This window comes from Ambystoma mexicanum, chromosome 1q (genome assembly GCF_040938575.1).
Source record: "Ambystoma mexicanum isolate Mex_15411 chromosome 1q, UKY_AmexF1_1, whole genome shotgun sequence".
Taxonomy (NCBI): domain Eukaryota; kingdom Metazoa; phylum Chordata; class Amphibia; order Caudata; family Ambystomatidae; genus Ambystoma; species Ambystoma mexicanum.
Window position 1 is genome coordinate 332,704,932 of NC_090922.1, and position 25,189 is coordinate 332,730,120.

A 25,189-nucleotide genomic window follows, 5' to 3' on the forward strand; every position below is an offset into this window, starting at 1 on the left:
GAAACAATAGCAGCCCAGCCGGGATCAGCGCCTCCGTGGGAATCAGGTGAGCGTTACAAGCACATGCAATCCTCAGATAGGAATCCTCAGATAGGGAGGTGGGTGTCTGTTACACCCCGCAGTTTAATGAATTATGTCAAGAACATGACAGTGGGAAGGAGATATCTGAATATGCATTGCCCTCTGGCTCCTGAATATTGGGTGACAAAACATATTTAGTTTTTTAATATGTGTTAAGGTGGAAAGAGGCCCTAATGCAGATGTAGCACAGGCCACTGATTTCACAACAATGTCTTGCGGAAATTACATTTTCCAAGTTATACAACACCATGCTCATGCTTGAAGGAAGGGTGAAGGGGGATGCATTTATGAGAAGTGATGACTGGTAAGGGCTTGAGAGTAAATTGATTAGACAAAACACCTGGATGAGGTGACTGAAGAACGGTCTGAGGGGAGGGTGCTCTTCCTGGCGGTAACCTATTAACAATACTTGGTGTACTTTAACAGACTGTCAGGTGGGGCAGAAGGGGTAGAGACAAATATAGTGCAACAGTGACTGAAGCATAATGCTTTTTTATTTATTTGCATTTTTAAAGCGCTCGCACAGCCCAGAGGCATTGAGGCGTAGTTACAGGAGGAGCATGTCTTAGTTGCGTATTTACTACTAGCCTGTGCAAGCAGTTGCTGCAGCGCCAAACATGTGACATGGAGCAGCAGCAGTGTGATGGGCTGGTGGTGGGCCGATCTAGGTAGGTCTAGCACTGACCGGCGAGGGCGGCGCCGCACCCGGCATTATGGGGCCAATATATTTTGGGCACTGGCACTTATTATTTTTACAAATTAAGCACTGGATAACACCAATGGTTTAGCACTCCCCCTGCAACACTCACCCCCAAAAATCAGCTAACTCGACTCCTTTGAATGGAAAGCAGTGCCAAAGAGTAGCAATCAAGAGAAAATCAGATTTGGGGTACAGCCCACCACCCCCAGGCAGGAAGTCAGCAGAGAAAGTGAAGACCCATTTTTGGAGCAACATGGCAGAATGGGATTTTGATTATTACTCACAACTGCTAGATGGCAGAACAAAAGGAAATTTGTATTGCTTAGACTTGAGGAGATAGGGAAGCTTAGATAATACTAATCAGCACACCTGGGCAAAGTAAGAATGAAATGGAAAAATCGGTTTTGGGAGAAATCAAATGCAAAAGGGAAAATAAAGTGGCAAATGGAAATTCGTTTTACACTGGATTTACAATGACAGGTAGCTCAGGGAAGGGGTTTTGCTTATAATGGGAGGGACAAGGACAGAGGCACATAAAAGATATACTTGTAAGATAAAGGGATTGCTCTCAATGGGACTATGATTTTGGGTATTAATCGGACAGAAGCAAATAGGAATTTGTGGGGTAATGCACACAATACACGGACAAATTCGGTTTTCAGTTACAAGGAGAATAATTTGTTTAAGGCAATACTTAAATGACTAGAATAATTAAAGAAAGACACCACGGACAAGAGGGTTAATTTCAAATTGTAACACTCTTGAACCGTGAATTTCAAATAGGGGAATTTATTGATTTACTTAAAAATATGCTAAGGATTTATACAGACACTGAGATATTTACCAAAGGGAATATGCTAACAGACACAGGCTGAACACAGATTTTTTTGTGGGAGGTGACTGAATTACACTGGCAATTTAGGGGTTTCAATGGGGTTTAATGCTACAACAAGGAAGGTCTTATGCATATTAGGGCTGGGGTATTTGTTTACTTACAAAGTAAGCCTTGGTTCGAGATTCTGGAAAGCCAGCTGGTTCTCAGGACACTCTGGACAGCTAGGCAAGGGGTCTGGTCACTGCACTCGGCCTTGGTTTGGGATTCTGGACAGCCAGAGTCCCCCTTTCTCCCCCTTCTCCCCCTTCTCCTGTCTCCCTGTATTTGTTTGTGTTCCCTGACCTAGTACATATTACATCCCCTTACATAATACATATTACATCACTCACTTTACAATCTAGGGCGAGTACTACCGCTCATATAGGACAGTTTACCTTTCCTATCTCCACCCCCTGGCATTATTGGTTCCAGGGAAGAGAGCACCATCTGTATATTTGCATTTATTACCCCTCTTTGTTCTCTTGGTCACTTTTTGACAAAAAACAGTTATGTCTCCTAACTTCAAAATTCTACTAACCCCTGACATATGAACTTGATATGTAGTTTTAGTGGGTCATAAGGAAGTAGGTAAGCCAATCGCCAACTCTGTACGATGTAGCATGGTCCGGTGGCACATTTTTGTCCTTTTCACAAAATGTATAACAGTTATAAATGATCATGGATGTTCATGATTTAATTCTCCATCTTTCCACCAATTGTCATATTTGTCCCATTTTTAGAGCAGCCAGAAAACCATCCTAGCTGGCCTTTTCAGTCCCCAAAGTCCCATGGAAATGCAATTAGTCTCTTTAGAACCGCTTGGAAATTACATGAAAAAATATCATAAAACAAAATTATTTCTTATTCCAAGAATGCCTAAAAATGAAATCAGCCCTTTAATGTCAATTGGGAGGATGTGTCCCCCTCTGTAGGAGGGGCGTTTCATCCCCCAAAGCCAACTGTCTTCCCCTGGCTCATCCGGTGACCAAAGATTTTTATGACCCCCTTTGAAGTTGTCAGTTTGTTCTTTGTAGTGAGTGCAGCAAAGAAATCACACCCCCTAGTCAAACTTTAGCCACACTTATTTTCTTTGAAATCCCTGAGCCTCTGCCTTCAAGTCGGGCAGAGCAGGGAATTATGACACCCCTAGTAACCTCACATTTGACTGCAAAATGGTTCACTGGTAGGTGCGACTTCCAGTGGGAGTGGGGCATTTAATTGAGAAGTTGCCTGCCTTAATCCCAACCTGCTTTTCCGGTATTGTATACCTCTTCAAAGGTGACTGAAGTCTTGTGGGTGGAAACATAATGTACATTACTTTAGTCAATCCCCACAGCATATTACCCTGACATTGTTCTTGTGCGAGCAGTGCTATCTTTTCACTGTGGCTTTTTTAAAATTCATTTTTCTTTTTCACGCTTGTGCAAGCCATTTCTGCATCTAATGTTTGAAATCCTGTCTTGTATGTCACAGAATTCTTTAATTTCTTCTTTTGGGAGTGGGTTTGCATTTGCTATTGGCCCATTGACAATGAGGAGTAAGCCCCCTTCCACATGGTTCTCAGATTTGACATGAACAAAAGAAAAAGCCAAGCCATTTTTCGTTTGCAGCGTTTCAAGGGCTGTTGTTCAAGTGAAATGGAAAGCAAAAGCTGGGTTGCGTTGTAATGTTGAAATCCTTGCCCCTCATGTGAATTAAAAGTTAAACAAGGCCGTTTATGGATGAAGTTCATAACTTTTTGTGATTCAGGTGAAATAAAAGCAGTGCAGTGTCGTTTTTGGATGCAGTGCATAACTTCTTGTCATTATGTGAAACAAAAGCATGAAGGGCCTTTTTTGGTGGCCGGGTTTATTGTGTTTGTTCAGATGAGAGTGAGTCTGTTTAGGGCCTTTAAATGCACCCCACAGATTTCCCCCCTGCTCTTCCATACCTTTTTGTTGGGGAAGGGCTGGGCAGAGTGGGGTTCCCTTCGACGTAATTTTCCTTCCTGGGGGAGCGGGTACTCCAGTATCCCCTTCCATCTCTGGATTGGGGGGTACGGGATGGCACCCCCTTTGCTTCCTTCTTTTGGGAGTCGGCACTCAAGTCTCCCCTTACTTCTTTGGGTTGGGGTGTGTGGCACAGCACCCCCTTTCTTCCTTACCTTCCAGGTCCCCGGGGTCCTCACCAGGCTGGAATTTCAGGATGTTAGTTCTCCAATACAAGATTTAAAAAAACAAGTTTCAGTACTTTTTATAGAAATTTTTCCTGGAAGACTTACACAGAATTTACAAGGAAAACAACTTGCAATTTGTATACAACATGGGCTTTTCTTTTTTTTTCCCTTTCATTTTTACAATAACAGCAAGAGAATTACTCCCTGATATATATATATATATATATATATATACATAATGTGCCATTATGGTTCAAAGTAAAACCGAAAAACCGAAGAAAAAAAAACCTCAAATTCACCAGTTATGGTAGCCTAAGCACCCATGCCTGCCAACACCACTGTGCACTGCTAGCACTAACACCCAGAACATAAAAGATGCCATCACAAATGTCATTGATGATATCACTGCTGATATGACATGTGTAGCCCTTCACTGCCATATATATATATACATATATATACATTTGTGATGTCATCTTTGATGTCTTGGGTCCTGGGTGTTAGTCTTAGCAGTGCACGGTGGTGGCGCGAGTTATGGTTGCTTAGCATACTCTGAACCATAACGTCCCTTTAACAAAGTTTTATTACTGAATATACATATATATATATATATATATATATATATATATATATATATATATATATATATATATATATTTATATGTGGCAGCAGGTCGCTGTACAGTGGGAAAAAGTAAACTTCCATAATATTTACTGCCTCCATGCTTTTACTGCAAGTCAGACACCAATGTATTTGCATCAAAGAATCTTTGTGGACTGATATTGCATGTCCTTTACAAACCTTTTAAAACATAACCTTATCAATTGCTTTTTTTTTCGACCCTTTCATTCCTTGAATTTCTTAAAATGTTTCCCTTTGGCTCAAGGTCGAAAAACAATTGCCCCTTATACATTCAGTCGGATGCGCGGGCTTATTGAGCGTCCAACCAAAAAAACAACTCATGTGACCTTCACTCAGAAGGCAAAAAAATTCTTACTTTGCAACAACATATGGAAATTTAATTATGAGAACCACTACTCCCATTCACCTCCTGAATCGCTGTTTCCACCAAACAGTGCAGATGGTGGCCTTTGTTTTCTAAACTTAGGACGCTAGTCTAACGGCAATATTATTCCAAAAAGATTTTAACCCACACACACTAATTCGTAGTGGTGCAGTGAGCACGACCTTCCATTTAAATGTATGGCTTTGGTAGCAAGAAAACTGCCCTTTTTCAGTTTGTGTTCCCACATCCCATCCCACTCCCTTGAAAGGTCACCTTCTGAAATAGTATTACATAAGTGTGACAAGTGCAGTGCTCTCTTGTTTTCTATATGTTTCTGGCAATGTGGGCGTACACCAAAACATTAATAGCAACTTCACCATGACAACACAGCCACTAACGTGCCTGTCTAATTTGCTGCAGTGGTTATGGGCAGGACCTAGAGATGTCAATATATACCCATAGATATATAAATTTATGGATGCACATTGCCTTATAACACCACTGCTTATAAGGGCGTTCCTGTGGCCATGTACCCAAGACTGTACACCCTCCCAAGAACCATCATACTGCTAAGCAGTAGTACAGGTGTATGCATTGCTGTAATAAAATGTAGTGGTTCTAGGCAGAGCCTAGAATTTTAGGAGTATGGCGTACGGCCTACGGTCTGCAGCCATGCACCCAAAAGTCTACATCCTACCCACAACCACCTGAGTTATGTGGGGTAGTACGGTTGTATAGATAGTTGTGGTATGCTTCAGGCCAGAGGCTAGAGTCCTAGCTGTATGTCCATAGATATTGCAATGTGTGCGTCTACAGTGCCTTATACCTCCATTGCTTATAACTTTGGTCTTGTACACACTCCCTACAACTATGTAATCGATAAGCAATACTACAGCTGTATGCATTGCTGTTTGTTTGTTTGTTTGTTTATTTGGTAATGCGCGCCAAACTCTTAGGTAGCCGGGCGCAACAGTATACACAAGAAATCTTAAGCTTCATTAAAGTGTTTGGCATGAATAGATAAAAACATATAGGCAAGAATATGTATGTACAACAATAAATACAAACAAAATATATACAGATGCAAGACATAACTTGGGATGTCCAGGGCACACTAGCAAGTTTATCAATATAGGCAGTATATAATCAGGTTTATGAGTCAGTCTAGTAAGTCTATGTATCATAAGGGCCTAGTAGTTGGTGATGCATGCTCAGTGACCTAGAGAACAGAGCAGTTCATTGATGCAGAAAGTTCTGTGTGGGCCAAGAGTTGAGGGCTCAGTGTAAGTCAGGTTATGTGTCGTTAGCACGTAGCCATTTGAGTATCTTGTATCTGAATATAGGGTGAGGTTGTTCAGTTCTGAGGCCAGCGTGATGATGTCACATTGTAAAAATTCTAGAGTTAGAGCATTCTACATTTGGTATTCTTTCTTAATCCTTGCTTCCATGGTTTTAGTATGTGCTATACTTATGCGACATACCACATCTACATAAACTTCCAGCGGTAATTATCTAACTTATGCACTCTTCTGGCTTACTTCATTACGTCACACGCGAAAGCGCGTGGTGATGTCATCCATTGAAAAAAGTATGTAATCCGCTGCAACGTTTTGAAAGGAGTCGGACGTCCCTCCCCGGTCTCTCGATTCCTTTTGGCAATGCTGGAGGCTGCAGGTAAAGATTTCTCCTGCCCCATTGCACTATTGAGCCCTGCCACCACCATCCTTAGAAATTAGCTTTCCTTTTTTGACTAGTTCCCTTACTTTTTGCAGAATTCTTTGGATCCCGCCCTGAGCTGGAGTACAGTTTAGCTATTCTAGCTTGTTTTTTCACCTTAATTGGTTCCTTTCTGCATGAGCCACCCTGCAGTCCTGAGTAAGTCCCAGTTTCACTTATATGTTTATTATATCATTTTTTTACTTACATATAAGCGTTCAGTCCAGTAATTTCTTTCATGACTCCTTCTTCTGCAGAGAGTACTTTGCCAATTCTTAGAAATCTTTGATCCCCGGTTTCCTGGTTCCTAGATTCCGAAGAAACACCATAATTAATTCTTTTTAGAGTACAGACAAATCACAAGGTCAGCTTTCCTTTCAGACCTTTTTTTCCCAATTATAATACTATACTTACTGTAGAGATATCCCTATCAGGATCCTCTCTCCATAAAAACGATTTTGTTTTGCAGTAAGAGACATATTAAGATTGATATCTCCGGATAAATCGAGATGGTAATTAGTCCCTATCATATTACATGTGCAAATGTCATACAATTGGGGTATAGTGTTCTAAATACAATTTTTGATGCTGCTTTTGAGTCCTTAACAACAACAGATGTTTTGAAGACAGCTTCTAAAAATGTGCTAGTGAGGATTATTAATGGTTTTTTTTTTTTGGTTTATTTGTTTTGGTTTATGATAAACCTTTACAAAAAGATTTTAAAAAATCTGCAACAAATATACAAGAATACACAAAGTGAGAAACACAGAACAGCACTGTAATGGTTTTTGTAAAGAAGAATGTTGTATTGAACACTGTTTTTTCGACCTTTTGAATGTAAATATTGTATATAAATTTATTTCCAGAATTTGTTCTTGCCCCTGATGAAGAGTGTAAGCACTCGAAACGCGTTGGGCCCTTCACAGCTCCACCATCATGAATAAAATGAGGACTTATTCTTGTGACCAAAATTGACTGAATGATTGTTACTTCAAAATTGTTTCTTTACTAATAGATGTAATACTACAATTAATTTAAATATTGCAAATTCAAATTATGAATTGTTTGTCTGGTATTCCAGACATATGAAAGTGTGCAGGCAACGTGAGTTCCCAAATAGGGAACTTGTTTGTTTTTTCAGTACTTAGCCCAACCTTGGTGTCAAGGTTGGATTTCTCTCCCCTGCACCTCAAGTTTATTTTTCAAATAATCAACCTACTATCCTGATGTATCTTTAGACCTTTCTGAATAGGGTGTGCTTCCACTGTCCATTTCTCTCTTTATAGGGTAAGGTTGTTCAGTTCTGAGGTCAAGAGGTAACTTGTTCCAGCATTGTGCAGCTTTGACAGAAAAGCTGGTTCCTCCCGCAGTCGAGCATTTGAACCTAGGAGTCTCTAATTTGAAGGTGTTAGTAGATCTCACCTTCAGCCATGTATCCAAGACTCTAGGCCCTGGCCACAGCCACCGCAGCATATCACACCCATGGCCGCGTAGTAATCAATAGCACACCCATACGTAAAAATAATGTAATATAAACATTTACTCAATTTCAATGTTCGCTAACACCACGCGTTCCCTTAGAACAGATTCACGGTGCCTGTACACAGCACGGAGTGGAATACTACCCTTATTAGAGCCCTCATTTTCTGCACGTACAAACATCCCGAACACGGCGGGCATAGAGAATACATCATTAACACCTGCCGCCCAAATAAGTACAGTATTTCACCCATCTCTTACGCTGGGAACCTTCCTAAGCACTGTAGGAGACCAAAACAGTTTACGAAACAGCATTTCGCCTCTAGTGGCGAATGCGCTGTCTTCAGATCTAAGATGTCGGGCGCATCCACACATTGTGACGTACATCACGGCTCGCTGCAGCCAATCGACGAAGAGGTTGCGTGTCTGCGGTCATGATGCCACCCCCCTAGCCAATCGGTATCTTGTCTGCAGAGCGAACAGGGAAGTGTGACTGCGGAGCGGACATAGATATCACTAATTTGTTGAGACCTACTTTTTGATCGTTTTAAAGAAAACTAAAAGACGGATTGGCACCAAATTTACAAAATCACGCTTTCGGGACCAAGCTCCTGCTGCAAATTTGGTGAAAATACATCCAGCGGTTTGGGCTGTAGGCGTGCACAAAGTTTTCCCCCCATTCAGTTTATGGGAAAAAAGATGTTTTGGGCCCCCCCCTATAACTTTTCCCCCCCTGGACGAATCCTCACCAAACTTTGCAAAAAATTCGGAGTGGCCCATATACTTTTTGTACAAAGTTTGGTGGGGATTCGGGAGCAGAGTTATAAGCCGCCCAAAAAGTGCTCCTAACCATAACCATAACCATAACCATAACCTAACCATAACTACACAGCCACTAGTGTATATATATATATATATATATTACACAGCCACGGTGCAAAGTTTGGTGAGGATTCGTCCAGGGTGGGAAAGGTTATAGGGGGGTCCCAAAACTTTTTTTTTCCCCATAGACTGAATGGGAAAAAACATTGCGCACGGCTACAGCCCTAACCGCTGGACGGATTTACACCAAATTTGCGGGAGGAGCGGCGGCCTGGTCCCGAAAGCGTGCTTTTGCACATTTGGTGTAAATCCGTCCAGTAGTTTTTTTAAAAATGACCAAAATGTAAGGCAAAACAATTAGTGATATCTGTGTTCGCTTTGCGGACAGACTTCCCTGTTCGCTCCGCGGACAGAACCCCGATTTGCCCTTGGCCTTGCGTCATGTCCACGGACATGTGTCGTGTTCGCTGATTGGATGGCGAGGGGCATGGAGCGCGTCAGATTTTCTGTGGCGCCCGCCATCTTGTATTCACCGTCGACCGCGTACAGCGTGGTGAAACGTGGATAAAAAATTGTATTTAGTGCCGTGTGTTGGTGTGTAAGAGTGTTTAGGGAGGGTGGGGGAGTATGAGATATGTTCAATGTTTTGTTTTTTTATGTGCTAGACGTTTTTGTTGCGTTCGATTTGTCCGCAGAGAACACGGCTGTTCTGACATTTTGTAAATAAACTTAATGGTGGGGTGTTTAGAGGACGGAGTATGTGTAATTTTTGTTCGCAAGGAAGGTAAAAATGAGCTACGAACACTTGCAGTGTACTTAATTGTTCGTAAATACACAAACTGGGGGTGTCCTCAGGACTCTGTCCGTATTGTAATCTGTCTAGTTGAATGTGTTCTAAGAACACATGCGGTGTCCCGAAATGGTTGCAATTACACAAAATGGGGGTGTTCTGAGAACGTTGTTTGTATTGTTCGTTGTCAGGGTGAAAGTGTTTTAAGACCACTCCTTTTGTCCGCTAATAGTACAAATTCCTATGGGCGTCAACCGACTTTTTGTCCACTAAAGAAACGATAAATCCAGCTGGTGTGCGCCAACATTATGTGATAATCCTATGACTGGCGCTATTGACCTGGCTGACTTGCTTTTGTGGCACTAAATCATATCTCCCGCCCCTAAGCCTGATATTATCAAAGCATTCATATTCCCCGCCTCTCTCCGTGACGTTACAGGTTGCGTCATCAAACGCGCCCAGTTCTCTGCAGTCCTAAGTGACTTTACACAGAACCCGGAAGACAACACATATTATGTCACAACACAGCGTGCCACAATTCGGAATATGAAACAGTGAATTAAAAGCAAACAGCAAGATTGTAAATTTTGTAAAGTACATTTATTTGACATCAAATGTTTAGAGAATATTCAGCAATTTGCATTTGTCTTTGTTGTCGATCCGCAAAAGTTCATGTTGAGGCACGCAATGTTCCTTTGCGGTACAGAGGGTGTTAGATCAGCTTACAACTCAGTGCGCCACAATTCGGAATATGAAACTGTGGTTTAAAAGTAAACAGCAGGATTGTAAATTTGGTAAAGTACATTTATTTCACATGAAATGTTTAGTGAATATTCAGCGATTTGCTATTGTCTCTGCTGTCGATCAGCAAAAGTTTATTTGGAGCCACGCGTTGTTCCTTTGTGGTAGATAAGCTGTTGGTTTTTGATAAAAGCAGTAAATGGTCGCTCTGATAATCGGAAGGTTGCTCCAACAACAAGCCATTAGACCACCCTATTGGTTGGTATGTTGTTTGTAGCCGCTGGTACTGTGTAAGGGCATATTGGTCCTTGGCGATTGTCCCAAAAAATGGTGAGGGTCATGAAGTTGCATATTTGGACCTGCACCTGGCAGTTGAAGACTCCATCCGCTGGAGTCTGTAAATCGTGACATAGGAAAAATTGGGCCACATACCTGTTTTAAAAAACATAAATTAGTCTCACCAGCCGATCTTCATTAAAAATCATCATTTTATTTATTAGGGTGTGAAACTATTTGCTATCGAAGATAGTGCAACGCAGTATGTTAATAATAAAATAATAATATTTTCCCATTCATATAGCGCTAAGAACCGTGAGGTATCTAAGCGGTGCTTATTATTAACCACGGTGTGTGGTGCTCATTTATCGACCAAGGAAGGATGAAAGGCTGAGTTTGGCCTTGCCGGGGTTCGAACTTGCGTTAGCAAGCTGTGCACGGATGTCAAAGCAAGCGTTGTACTCGCTGTGCCACTTGACAGGCTACAGTGAAGTGGCACAGCGAGTAGAGTGCTTTACCGCCTATAGACCGGTTAAATTATTTCTATTAACCCACCCTCTGTCGTCTGCCTTTTTCAGAGCCCTCTAAACGACAGGGGATCAATTTGGCGGTGATAGTGCACGGTAGAAAACATTATGCCACTTTCAACGAACAAGTTCAACTTGAGCGGTCTTTAATGCTACGCTATTGTAATTATATTTGGCATAAAATAATCTAAAGGGTTACTTACAGTACAATTGCAATTTCCATTGTCTACAAGTGGTCAGTCCCAAAATACGACTCTGCATGTGTAAACGATCTTTCGCATAGTGATATAAAATATAAAAGTGGTTTTGTTTCAGAAATTTCATCTTTATCTTCTCTTACGTTTTAGCAACACTCCTTCAAGAGAAGTCTTTCATCACAATCTCTGTCTGTCAAGGTCAAAATACAATACAACCTTATAGTCCGCTTCGTGAGCCTCTCCGGGGTCCGAGAAAAAAATGGAAGCAGCTGACCTTCACTGTGAACGAGCATAAATTCTTACTTTGCAACATTCTGTGTAAAGCCATCTGTAGAAGTTGGTTTTTGTACGCCATGTTTGTATATTGTTTGCGTGATATTAAAAAAAGTTTGTTTAAGGGACGTTATGGTTCTAAGTACAGCCGAAAGACCCCTGAAAATCGCAAGTTATGGTAAGCTATGAAAAATAATTCACGCCACCACCATGCACTGCTAAGACTAACACCCAGGACATCAAAGATGACATCGCAAATGTCATTGATGAAATCACTGATGACATCACATGTGTATGTACTTTTCATGGAATTTGTGTACTAGGGATTTTTATTATAATGTTGCGAAAAAAGTGTCAAGGATATTGCAATAAATATCATACCGTTATTAGTGCTTTGAACGATGCATTGATATAAATAGCATTGTATTATGGGATTCTATCTAGTATATTGAGCTACTATTGGAGAAACATAGCATTGTGTGCAGAGTACAAGATGAAAGTATAATATTTGTAATGTTAATATGTTGAATAATGAAATGATAATTGTCCTGAAATGTTCGAAAATTCACAAAATGGGGGTGTTCAGAGGACGTTATTCATATTGTGTGATTGCTTAGCTGTATGCAATGAGGGAATGGCACAGAGAGTAAAGTGGACGCCGTCTGCGGACACCGCAGCTGTTCGTGGACAGGGCATGCTACATCCGGGTTTTTCCAGGAAATCCAACATGGAAAGAAGACTGTACGAATCAGCCAATCAGATGTCGAGGTTGTGGATTTGTGTTGAAAGAGACTGTGTGTGGTGAAGATGGCAGAAGTAGAGAAAGTCAGGGTGTTGTTGCTTGGAGATATGTTTGTGTATGGTTTACAACAGTGCGCTCAATGCAGGCATGTTGCAAAGAACTTTGATGTGAAAGGAGTGGAGGTGGTGTGGAGCACTGTGCCTGATTGCAATGTACAGGGAATTGTACAAGTTTGTGAGGATATGGCCACGATGAACAGTCCGCATGTGGTAGTTTTGCACTATGGTGCTTTCCATTTGGGCAACATCAGTGCCCCTACTTTGTTGGCTGATTTGGAACGCTTGGTTCAAGCCGTAAAGAAGATCCTTCCAAATGCGAAAGTAATTTTTTCTGGATTACTACCTAGGGCAATATGGGACAATAGTTCAGTTTTTTGTCCTCAGCAAAACATTGCTAGGTGTGTCATCAACCGAGGCATGTGTGCCTTCATGCTTAGAGCTGGTATGTTCTTCTGTAACAATGAGAATATTGATGCCAGTAATGCTGTTAATTTTAAAGAAGATGGCATTTCTTTATCTTTTACGGGAAATGCCTTTCTATTTTGGAATGTAAGGGTTGCTTTGGAGAAGGTTATGTGAAGATTTTAGGAGTAAAGTAAGAAAAAAAAACAAGAAATAAATACAAAATAACGTGTCTGTCAAGCATCTGTAAAAAAAAAACCGGCTCTTTTCAGAGCCAACTTCAAAGGCTAAATGGGGCACAATATTTAAATTTACATTCACCACGCTCAGATTTTCGATATGTCCGCAGACATGGCGGTAGTCCGCAGACATGAAAATCACTACGAGGGGGTTAGTATGTTCTATGTTACATGTATATGAAGTCAGGGATATTATGGTTAAGTTGCGCTACTAAAAACCTATGAAATTCAGTAAAAAAACATTGTTAAAAGGACGTTATGGTTCAAAGTAAAACCAAAAAACCCCTGAAATTTGGCAGTTATGGTAAAATAAGCAACCATAACTCGCGCCACCGTGACAAAGTTTTTTCACTGAATATGTTTTTCTCCATCCGGGTTCCAGTTCCTTACCTGAATTCTTTGGAGGATCCCTGGGCTCTAGCCTCACAGGGCTCTTCAATCCACCACAAGTCCTGCTCTCTTAATTTGTAGCGGGATAATGAATTGTCGGGCCAGTCCTGGGATGGTGACCTCGTCTTCATATTTAACTTCATCTGCCTATGGTATCAATGGAGATGACCAAAATGCTTTTTCAGGATTGGAACTGGAAGGAAGTTTGATTTTCAGGAATGGAAAAGGGTTCCCATCACCAGTTTGTTGTCCTACAGCAATTATAGTGATGTCAGGGACTTGATTATTCCTAAAATGGAACTCAATTTTGTCAGACTGCTGCTCAACCATGTGGCATGTGCCATTTAGGCTTACATAGCTGGTGCGCTGTTTTAATTTTATTGGCCGGTTAGTCTGGGTCCCGAGGACCTTGTTCAAACTGTCTATTAGTGGAGACACCCTCCGGAGGATGTCATTTCCTAAGAGACATGGGGTTCCCTCTGGAGTAACGACTATGACCAGGTGTTTCATCTTGTGTCACCCAATTATTATTATCTCGAGATCCGCAGTCCCCTCAACGGGAATGTTATTCCATCAAAGTTCTGGAGTTGTCCAGGAAGAGGTCTGAGGGGAATTTGGTGACTCTCTCCCCTGCCTGAATTGATTTGCTCAAATGCCTTTTTAGACAGGAGGGTGTCGTGGAGTCCAGTATCCACCAGTGCTGGAAATGCATGCTGCCCTTGCATAAATCCTACCTTCTTTCTCCTCCATGGGGCAAAGGAAATGTGCATTGTGGGCCAGCTAGGCAGTTCATTGCTTTATTTTGGACTCCAACACCATGGGATATTAGGCAATTTTCTGTGTCAGAGTTCGGGAATCTGTAAATAAAATTTGGCATTCTGAGATTTGGGGAGTTTTGGAATACCCTTTTTCCCTGATTCAGTGCTGCCCCCCTTTTCCTGGCGAGAGTCACTTGAATTGGTTTGGGGGATATGGGAATCCCCCTTTTCCCTTATTCTGTGCTATCCCACTTTTCCTGGAGGCAGTCACTTGAACCGGTTTGGGGGGCAGATCCCTCATTCATTGCTGAGTTCTCAGGATGACATTTCTGGGGTTCAGGGTTAGGCAATTCTAGGTCAGTCCCCATACCTACCCAGTCTGAGTTATGGTCTTTTGGGACCCATTTTTCTTTGGGAGGAATACCCCCATCCTTGAAAGAGAAGACTTTCTTCCTGGAATCCTCCAGGGATTCTTCCCTTCAAACTGGAGGACACAGACTTCCTCCACAAAATGGGTCTTCTTTGTTCCTTGGTTTCTCCTACTTACCCTCTGTTCCCTAAGTTGCAGCTTTTCAGGGGTAGGAGATTTGGGCTCAGGTTCAGAGGTTTCTAGGGGCTTTCCACGGGCAAGGAAGGAAGCTTCCTCTAGGGCTTTGCATCCCGCTTCCTCCGAAGCCTCCTCCTCTGGAACCTGCTGGTTGTCGGGGTTCTCTCCCCGTCACTGTTCCGGGGGCCAGACCCTTGGTTTGAGCTATTCTGGGCAGCTATGTTCATCTCAGGGGTCTGCTGAGTGCTCAACATGCGACTCAGGTATTGGGTCAAGCTCGGGACCTGGCGCTCCAGGTGTGACACCCTCTCTGGCTGATATGGGGGTCTTGAGTCAAATCTTTGCTGCTGTCGGGAAGGGTAACGGTCCCTTCTCCCGGAGTAACTTTGATATTGAAGATTTCCCTGGTAGCCCTCCATTCTAGATCTCCCTTTTCACTGATTTGGTGGTTTAGACTCCTGAAAGAGGGGAGAGAAAGGAGGGTTTTTCTGTAGGTTGGGTTCCTGGGGCCGTACTTACCTGGTTGTATTCACCCCTCTGAGCCGGGGGAGTCCATACGTTGCCAAGATGGGTCAATTCACCTTGTACCTTGGGCTGATGTAGGTGGCAGAGTGAGGTGACACATTTTTGGGGTATCTTGCCTGGCTACCCCCTGCTTGGGACTGGTCAAAGGGTCTTCTCTGCCTCTGGTTTGGCTGGTTAGTGTGAGGTGTATTTTTAGGCCACAACATTTCTAGGTCTAAAATGGGGTAACCTTCACTTCTGCCACCTTGGCAGCAGCAGGGGTGTTGGTTGGTTTGGACTTTTTGGGGCAATTCTTATTTTCTACTGGCTTTTGGACCTCATAGATCTGGGTAGCTTGTTCTATTACCCAGTCCATGGTCCTTTCATTGTGGAAGTCCCTAACCAACTGCATCATAATGTACTTAGGGAGTGCATAGAAATAAGTATTGATGAACACCCTACTATTCGTGCGCACCCGCCTCGTGTTTTGTGCAAATGCCCGCTTCAATTATAGGACAAATTCCCTCGAGCCTGATCCTCTCAGCACTGCAGGTTATAGGCCACCTTGCGAGCCTTCTGGGGGTTCAGGTGCACAGAGAAGTGCTTCAAGATGGCCACCTTGTAGCTAGACCACCTTGAATGATTCTGATCTTCCAGCCCAGCAAAGAAACTGGAGTATTCTGATGAGAATGTCCATTTGGCACACTCCATAGAATTCAGGTAATTTTTAATGCCAAATGACATCATCATCTGGTCATACAGCTCCAGATGCTCGTAGACTGAGTACTTAGCTTTTTTATGGTGCAAGGTCATGAAGTTTCTAATGTCTATTACCAATGTTTTTCTTTGTTTGGCAGCCTTCTGTTTCCGCTGCACCTGAGTTCATTTGCCCTCAGACTCAGAGCTGCTGCTATTTGAAATCCTATCCCTATCCCCTGGGCAATCCCTGATTCTTGGACACTGAAAGTCTCTCCCAGAATGACGGGGGCCTAGTCTCTTCTCCCCTGTTATATTGTGGGCTCTCTGGGTCACTTCCCTTGGATGCCCTCTTTCGCACAGGGGAGTACTCATCTGAATTCTCCCTTCTTCCGTGGTTAGTGGAGAACTCTTCCCACCTCCCTGATTGGGTGGAGATTTTCAAGATGCTCTTTTGGGGCCTAAACTCAGACTCCTTTTTATCTGCATAGTGGACAAGGTGGTTCCTTTGTAGCTGATGTTTCTGACAATCTAACTCCCTAATTTTCTCTTCATAGGAGTCTTCCTGGTCAGATACATTGGCCAAAATATTTGTGAACTTAAACAGGGATGCACGCCCATCAATCTCTGATGAGCGCTGGCCTGCCTGCTCAATCATGCTGGGCCTAATTGAATCTGGCTGCCTCATGATTCCCGGTTCTTCTGAACCTGTGGACATGAAGTTAGCAGCGCTTTGCGCATATAGGGTTTTAAGTTGGCTTGAGGGCCTTGGTACAGAGGGCATCACACTGTGATCAGAGGTTGCCACGCCACTCTTTAACTGTTCGGGATTCCTCAAGTACTTATTAAATCTAGCACACTCTTTTTCTAACCTCTCAAACTTCTCTTTCTCAGCCCCTATTTCTTGATAGTGTGCAAAGGCCTGAGCCATGTGCTCTGCTATCAGGGCTTGGCTGACTTCTATGACCTTCCCTTGTGCTACTACATGGCTCTGGAGTCCCCTGTTCTCATCACAAATGGCCTCATTTTCTGTCTGTGCTTCTTGCTAGTGTCTGGAAATACTCAGACCATTTTCATCTCCTCACTCTGCACATTTCTGGTCTCTATTGTCTGTTCTAGGTCACCTTCTATTTGTCTTATGTGCCCCATTCATTTTTCACTCTCTAATTTTATGTCAATCAGTTCCTGAAAACATGACTCACTTCTCTCCAGGTCTGTTTTTAATGTGCACACTTCCTGGCTTAGGACATCTTTTTTCTTATACAGTGTGCTATTCAGTTCACTAAAGTTATCTCTCTGCTGTTTCATAGTGCTTGACCTCTGGCGGTCTTGGTCAAAATCTGCTTAGGAATGGACCTCCTTTATAACCCACTGATTATTTTCCTCTTTCAATTGCTTAATCTGCTTTTGATATGCAATCATATCCTCTAGGCAGATTCTATTGTATATCACTTGTTGGTTCAATTTTAGTTGACTCTCTTCCAGAGAGTTAACCCTTTCCTGGCACTCCTCTTTCAGTGCAGACAGTTGGGCCTCTCTCCCGCATTTTGTCCTCTGCCTTGACTCACTCTGTGTTTGCTTTAAAAGTTCAGACTGATTTTGCACAGAGGTTACACTTTCCTGGTACCTTTCTTCCATGACTATCATATGGAAGTACATGTATGCAGTGAGTTGGACCATTTTAATTTGTTCATCTTTGATGTTCTGCCTCATGTAGAACCTGGTCAGGGCTTGATGTAACAGGCCACTGACCTGCCACACATCCATACTTATAGAGTTCATCTGTTGCATCATACTAGATAGCCAGGCTTCATGTTTTTGTTCTGCCCATTCCCCTCTAATGAACAATTTGGATAGGAGGTGCTGTCTAGCTATGTTAATTTCCACACTGATCATTATGAAGAGTGTTCTACTGCTGGTGGGTTATCTATGCAAAGAAAAAATCTCAACCCTGCTACTGCCTAGTTTATGGTTACAGTATTTTATTTTGAGACACAGGCCTGATACCTAGGGTACAAGTTTTTAGATGGCGCCTTTACAATGCAACCCAGCCTTATAGCCACTAAAAGCAACACTACCTTTGATGGGTTAGTCTGCTGTGTTGCACTGTCACAGGTGAAAACTCTAACCTCAATCACGGCATGAGTACCCACTTTGTCACGGTTTTATTACATGGTACACACCAACCCGGGACTCCTTACATGACAATGAATGTGGCATACAATAAAGTGCTTTTTATTTTTAATAGACCATGGGTTCTTTTTTTTTAGTAGGCCTCCAACCCGTCTCGCACCCAACCTCCACAAAGACCATGTGTCACAATGGACCAGGAATCAGAGCGGTGTGTATCAAGAAGATATTTATTAATGTATTATTTAATGGGAGAAAATGACAATCAAACAATTTCCCAGCCATCAATGTTGTGGCAACACAAAATGCGCTAATCTCTACAAAACAATTAGGTTAAGAGATCCTATTACAATTCACCCAGTCTTTAATGGCAACGCAGAAAAATAACAATTTTATAAAGAGATATCACCAACGGTTTAGCACTCCCCCTTGCAACACTCACCCCCAAACATCAGCTAACATGAATCCTTTGAATGGAACACAGTGGCAAGGAGTAGGAATTGAGAGAGAAAATTGTATTTTGGGGTACAGCCCACCACCCCCAGATGGGAAGTCAGCAAAGAAAGTGAAAACCCGTTTTTGGTGCAAAATGACAGAATGGGATTTTGATTATTACTCACAACTTCTAGATGACAAAATGAAAGGACATTTGCATTGCTTACACTTGAGGTGATAGGGAAGCTTAGATAATACTAATCAGCACACCAGGGCAAAGTAAGGATGAAATGGAAAAATCGGTTTTGGGAGAAATCAAATGCAAAAGGGCAAATACAGTGACAAATGGAAATTCGTTTTACACTGGATTTACAATGACAGGCAGCTCAGTGAAGGGGTTTTGCTTATAATAGGATAATCGGTTTTCAATGACAAGGACAGAGGCACGTAACAGATAGACTTGTTGGCAAAAGGGATTGCTCTCAATGGGACTGCGAGTTTGGGTTTTAATAGGACAGATGCAAATAAGAATTTGTGGGGTAATGCACACAATACACAGAAAGATTTGGTTTTTAGTTACAAGGAGACTAATTCTTTTGAGGCAATACTTTAATTACTAGAATAATTAAAGAAAGACACCAGAGACAAGAGGGTTAATTTTGAATTTGAACACTCTTGAACTGTGAATTTCAAATAGGGGAATTCATTGATTTACTTAGAAATATGCTAAGGATTTACACAGACACTGAGAGATTTACCAAAGGGAATATTCTAACAGACACAGCCTAAACACATATTGTCCTATGGGAGGTGACTTAATTACACTGGCAATTTAGGGTTTTCAATGGGGTTTAATGCTACAAAAAGGAAGGGGTTATGCAATTTAGGGCTGGGGTATTTGTATACTTACAAAGTAAGCCTTGTTTTGGGATTCTGGAAAGCCAGCTGGATCTCAGGACACTCTGGACAGTTAGGCAAGGGGTCTGTTCACTGCACTCTGCCTTGGTTTGGGGTTCTGGATAGCCAGCTGGGTCTCAGGACACTCTGGACATCTAGGCAAGGGGTCTGGTCTCTGCACTCTCAAAGATGGTATGGTTCATCCGCCTCCACTCTGTCCCCCTTCTCCTGTCTCCCTGGATCGTTTTGTGCTCCCTGACCTAGTACAGCCCCCCTTGTATAGCACAAAGGAGCTCACTAACCTTTACAATCTCGTAGGAGTACTCTGTAATTACCCCCACTACTCGGATAGGACAGTTTACCATTTCTCTCTCCACCCCCTGTCATGATCGGTTCAAGGGAAGAGAGCATGATCTGTCTATTTGCATTTATTACCCCTCGTTGTTCTCTTGGCCACTTCTTGGCAAAAAATAGTTATGTCTCCTAACTTCATAATTCTACTAGCCCCTGACATATGAACTAGATATGTGGTTTTAGTGGGTCCTAAGGAAGTAGGTAAACTAACCACCAACTCCGTATGATGTAGCATAGCACGGTGGCACATTTCTGTCCTTTTCACTAAATGTATAACAGTTACAACTCTGCAAATGATCAAGCATGTTCATAAATGCATTCTCCATCTTTCCAGCAATTGTCATATTTGTCCCATTTTTTGAGTAGCCAGAAAACCATCCTAACTGGCCATTTCAGTCCCCAAAGTCCAAAGCAAATGCAATTATTCTCTTAAAAACCGTTTGAAAAATACATGAAAAAATGTCATAAAATGAAATTATTTCTCATTCCAATTGCTGCGAAAATGCCTAAAAATGAAATCATTCCTTTAATGTCAATTGGGAGGATCTGTCCCCCTCTGTGGGAGGGGTGCCTCATCCCCCACAGCCAACTGAATTCCCCTGGCTCAGCCGGTGACCAAAGATTTTTATGACCCCCTCTGAAGTTGTCAGTTTGTTCTTTGTAGTGGGTGAAGGAAGGAACTCACACCCCCTAGTCAAAATTTAGCCACACTTGCTTTCTTTGAAATCCCTGAGCCCCTGCCTTCAAGTCTGGAAGAGCAGGGAATTATGACACCCTTAGTAACCTCACATTTGACTGCAGAATGTTTCACTTGTAGGTGCCCCAAACAGTTTTTTCAGATATTGTGGGCCTCTTCGAAGGTGACTTTTGGGTGGAAACATACAGGCTGATTCATGGAATTAATGTGCGCTGAAAATTCCCTCACAAGCATGCGAAAGCATGCGAATCGCAGCGCAAGTGCGAAAATCGCAGCGAAACCCGCGCACAGTGATTCATGGAAGTCCGTGCACGTGTAAATCCATGGATGTGCACTAAAATCCTGCATGGCGCACGCGGGGGCACACGTCATCAAACAGCGTGCGCTACGCACACAGCAAAAGCGCACTTAGCGCAGCGCACACAACAAAAGTAGGCGTAACACGGGGCATAACACGCAGAATGGGGAACAACGTGTGAAAATGTGGGCGTTACGGGGGAAGTACGGGATGCAAATGCGCGGAACGTCCACACGCGCGCCTACAACACGTATTCATGGAATCGAACGGGGCTAACGCGTGCTTCAAAAAGGCACGCTAATCCGGAAACACATACGCCAGCAGGAAGCAGGCATACGTGGACCCGCGCAGCATAAAAGTGTGCGCAAACAACAAACGAGCTCAGACGCTACAATGAATATACCGTTCCTCGCAGCAGCGGTTGTGGGATACCGCAGGAGGAGGAGGATAGTCAGGGCCAGAATTTTTACACCCAGAACCAGCCTTTTTGGGATGCCTGATGACCAGGTGTATGGGAGGTACAGGTTTCCACCTCACATAATACTCGACCTGGTGAGAGAGTGGGAGGATGACCTCACATCACCCACCCTGTGCTCCCAAGCACTGAGCCCCTTGGAAAAGGTGCTCAATGTACTGCACTTCTTGGCTACTGGGTCATTTCAGCGGATAAGTGCCATAGTGGGGGGGTGTCACAGGCCACACAGTCATGCTGCCTACACCAGGTCTTGGCCATCATGATGGCACGCCCCTCAGTCCGCAGGCACATATACGTGCCCAGAACGCAGAAAGGCAGGCTGTTGCCCAGGATTTTTACGGGGTGGCACACTTCCCCAAAGTGCTAGGTGCCATTGATTGCACCCAGGTGGCTCTACGTCCTCCCAGGGCATCAGAGCACATCTATAGAAACCGCAAGCACTGGCATTCCATCAACGTGCAGGTAGTATGTGATGCCAAGGAATCATCACCTCAGTATATGCCAACTATCCAGGGTCCACCCATGACAGTTTCATATACAGAATGTCAACCCTAAACCGGGACCTGCTGGGCGGCATGGCAATACATGGATGCTTGGTGAGTATAATTGCCACTGCACATGCCTGAGTAATGTCACAACACCACTAATGATACCCATCATCACCTCCCCAGGGGACAGTGCCTACCTTCGGAGTACCCACATGAAGACGCCAATTCGGAACCCCACCACACCACCCGAGGTAAGATACAACACAGCCCATATTACAACCCGTGGCATAGTGGAGCGCACATTCGGCGTGCTCAAGGCACGTTTTTGCTCCCTTGACCGTTCTGGTGGGCAGCTGCTATACGCTCCCCCAGTAGTCTGCAGGATCATAGTGGCAGCATGTGTCCTGCACAATGTTGCAACACGCCGGGACCTGTCGGTGGACATGGTGGTGCCCCCACATCCCCAACCACATGCACGGCCGCTGCGCATGGGAGGGGAAAGGGCACGTGGTGAGGCAGCCCATAAGCAGCTGGTGGCTAATTACTTCACCTAAAATCACACCCCTGTGGAGTGCACACAGCCCTGGCACATACCAGCTGACAATCAATGATGATGACATAAGGGACAGTCAACTGTCACAACCATACCAGCCTCAGATTGGTCACCTGGAAGTGTTACATTGTGTGCATCCCTACCTACCCAAAGACAACCAATGCTGTGAAACAGCCCACAGACAATATGCTCCCAGTAATCAATAACAAACAGCACACATGACTAAATACTTACCACCAACACAATACATCAACACAGCATGAAACATTGCAAAAACATGACAGTACAAAGTCAAAGTAGTGTTAGTCTTACAACCTGAATAAGCCAGCACATCGACCTCTTCCAACTGAAGAGTGTTGCTGCCACGAAAATTTGTCAGTGTACTGCATACAACATGAACTCCATCTGCAAAGGAGACGGCCTTGTGAAGACATGAAGAATGTACCTGCACATTTTGAGGAAGACATGGATGCACAAGTACATATCAATACACCATGCAGTGTTCAATACCACAACAATACCCACTAGGGATGTCCACACAGTATTGACTACAGACTGCCCACACAGCTCATGGGAGCCCAATGTCACTGTGTAAGTCACTGTCACTTGGTCACACCCTTTGCAAGCCCATGGAAACGGGAAGCAGGAGGGGTGTTTGTGTCACGAACCCAAGCATCTAACCCAAACTCAGGATAAGCCTGCATGTGCCCAGCCGGAATACACAGTGGATGCCCACGGGAGCCACACAAGGCAACTCACTGTAAAAAAAATAAACATAATCAAAAATGGGTGTGTGGGAGCCAGGGGGGGGGGCACCCAGGAGGTTCAAGAACAGGGTGCACACCAACACCCACCTGCGTGGATGTTGGGAAAAAAAAATACCTCCAGGGGCTCATGGCCTGCATGGCATGCCATTGTGGGAGAACTGCTGTCGGTCTCTTCACCCTCTGCTGCTGCATCAGGAGGTGGTGGTGCAATGGGAGGCAGACCACGCAAAGCCCTGGTATGGTCTTCCATGGCAGCAAGCATGCAGGTCTGGAAGGTCTGATTCTGGAGGATGATAGTGCGGAGATCCCCATGCAGCACCTCACGGGTTGCCTGCATTTCTGCACGCAGGGCCTCACGTGATGCCCGGATCTCCTCACGAGTTGCCTGCAGCTCAGCTGAGAGCGAACGTGTGAGCTGCTGCAGCTGCTGTTCTGCCCTAAAATTTCGGGAAGCCTCAAGTTCAAGCAGAGTCTCCCTGATGTTATGGAGTTCTACCCTCAGGGCTTCCCTGTGGCCCTGCGACTCTATTGATATGGCTTCGTGCAGAGTCTCCAGTGCTGCCCCTCGGTCCCTGTTGGACGCCAACATGTCTTCCCTGTGTGGTTGGCAAATGGAGTCTGTTGCCTGCTGTTGTTGCTCCATCTGCCTTTCAGGGGGGATAATCAAAGTGGCCACCCTCTCCATTGCCTGAGCCATCATTTCAACTGATGCTGCCTGTTGGGTTGCCATACCGTACATAGAGTTTTCCCATACAGTATTGCTTGGTGACACACGGCCACCGCGTCGGCGGGCACCACACCTGTTTGGGGCAAGGTGATCTGCACCTTGCTGTGCTGGCACTGCCTGAGGCTGTAGGACTGCATTCCCCCTCTGATCTGCTGGCCCAAGAACAGGATCAGATGTTGTGGAGTGTGACCCTGCATCTGTAACCGCCAATGGCGGACCTACCAACACTGACATCCCCATAGAGGGTTCTACCCCTGCTGCAGGTGGGTTGGACAGAACAGAATCCCTGCCAGAAGCACTCACCTGCGACAGCACATAAGTCTCATCATCCGATTCAGCACCTGAATAGAAGTCTGGGGAGGTGCACCCAGAGGCACCCCTGGACAGAATGGTCTGCAGTAAGATTGTGTTTTCACCCACTACCACACCACGCCCTCCACTGGTGCTCGGTCGTAGCTGGGATCACTCCTGGGTCTGCACCATCTGCTCAACCTCACCAGCATCAAGTGCACCATCACCTGCAAAAACATGAAATACAACAAATGCAAACAGGCATGAGCACCATAGCACACACATAGGCCTGACAAGACAGAGATCCTGTACATGATTTACACATGTCCCACATGACTATAACCCTGGCACACATGCACTGTCAATGAGTTGGAAGGGGAGGCAAAAAGCAGACACTGAGGACACCAAGATGGATAAGCAACACACTTGCTGCATGGTGGGTAGAACTGGCATCACACATTAGCCTGTGAGTGGCATGTCAAATACACATACATGACACATGCCACCACACAGATGGCATGTAGCATAGCCATGGTACATTACACAACTACAGCGATATGTCAGTGAATGAGTACTGTCACCCATCCATGTGAGATGGACATGATGAGATGAAAAGTGATAAATAGTGTGGCAAAAGATGCATGTGCCACACACTGAAACACATCCAGTGTAGAATAATACAGTGATTGTAGGCAGATGTACACATCAATGGTTGGTCACTATAATATGAGAGCAAACAACTATCATGTTCCACATTCAAACAGGCCCCAAAAGTTAATGTGAGCAGGCCAATACTCAATCAGCCTGAATGGTCTAATCATTCACATAACAAGGCAACACATGTGGGCCAATGTGGGGTGTAATTAATGACACAATCATGTCACATATGTGGCATTAGTAGCAAAAATGGGAGAATTGAAACAATCAGCCAGAATGAACACTGAAAAAATCTGAACAATGTTGTTGCAAGATGACAGGTCAAGGGAAACTGCAGTAATGTGGCGCTAATTGGCTACTGTGGGCAGAAGGGATACTGACATACCCAAATCCAAGGCACGTGAATGTATTGAAGTAAGCATGTGGTGACCCATACCACTCTGGA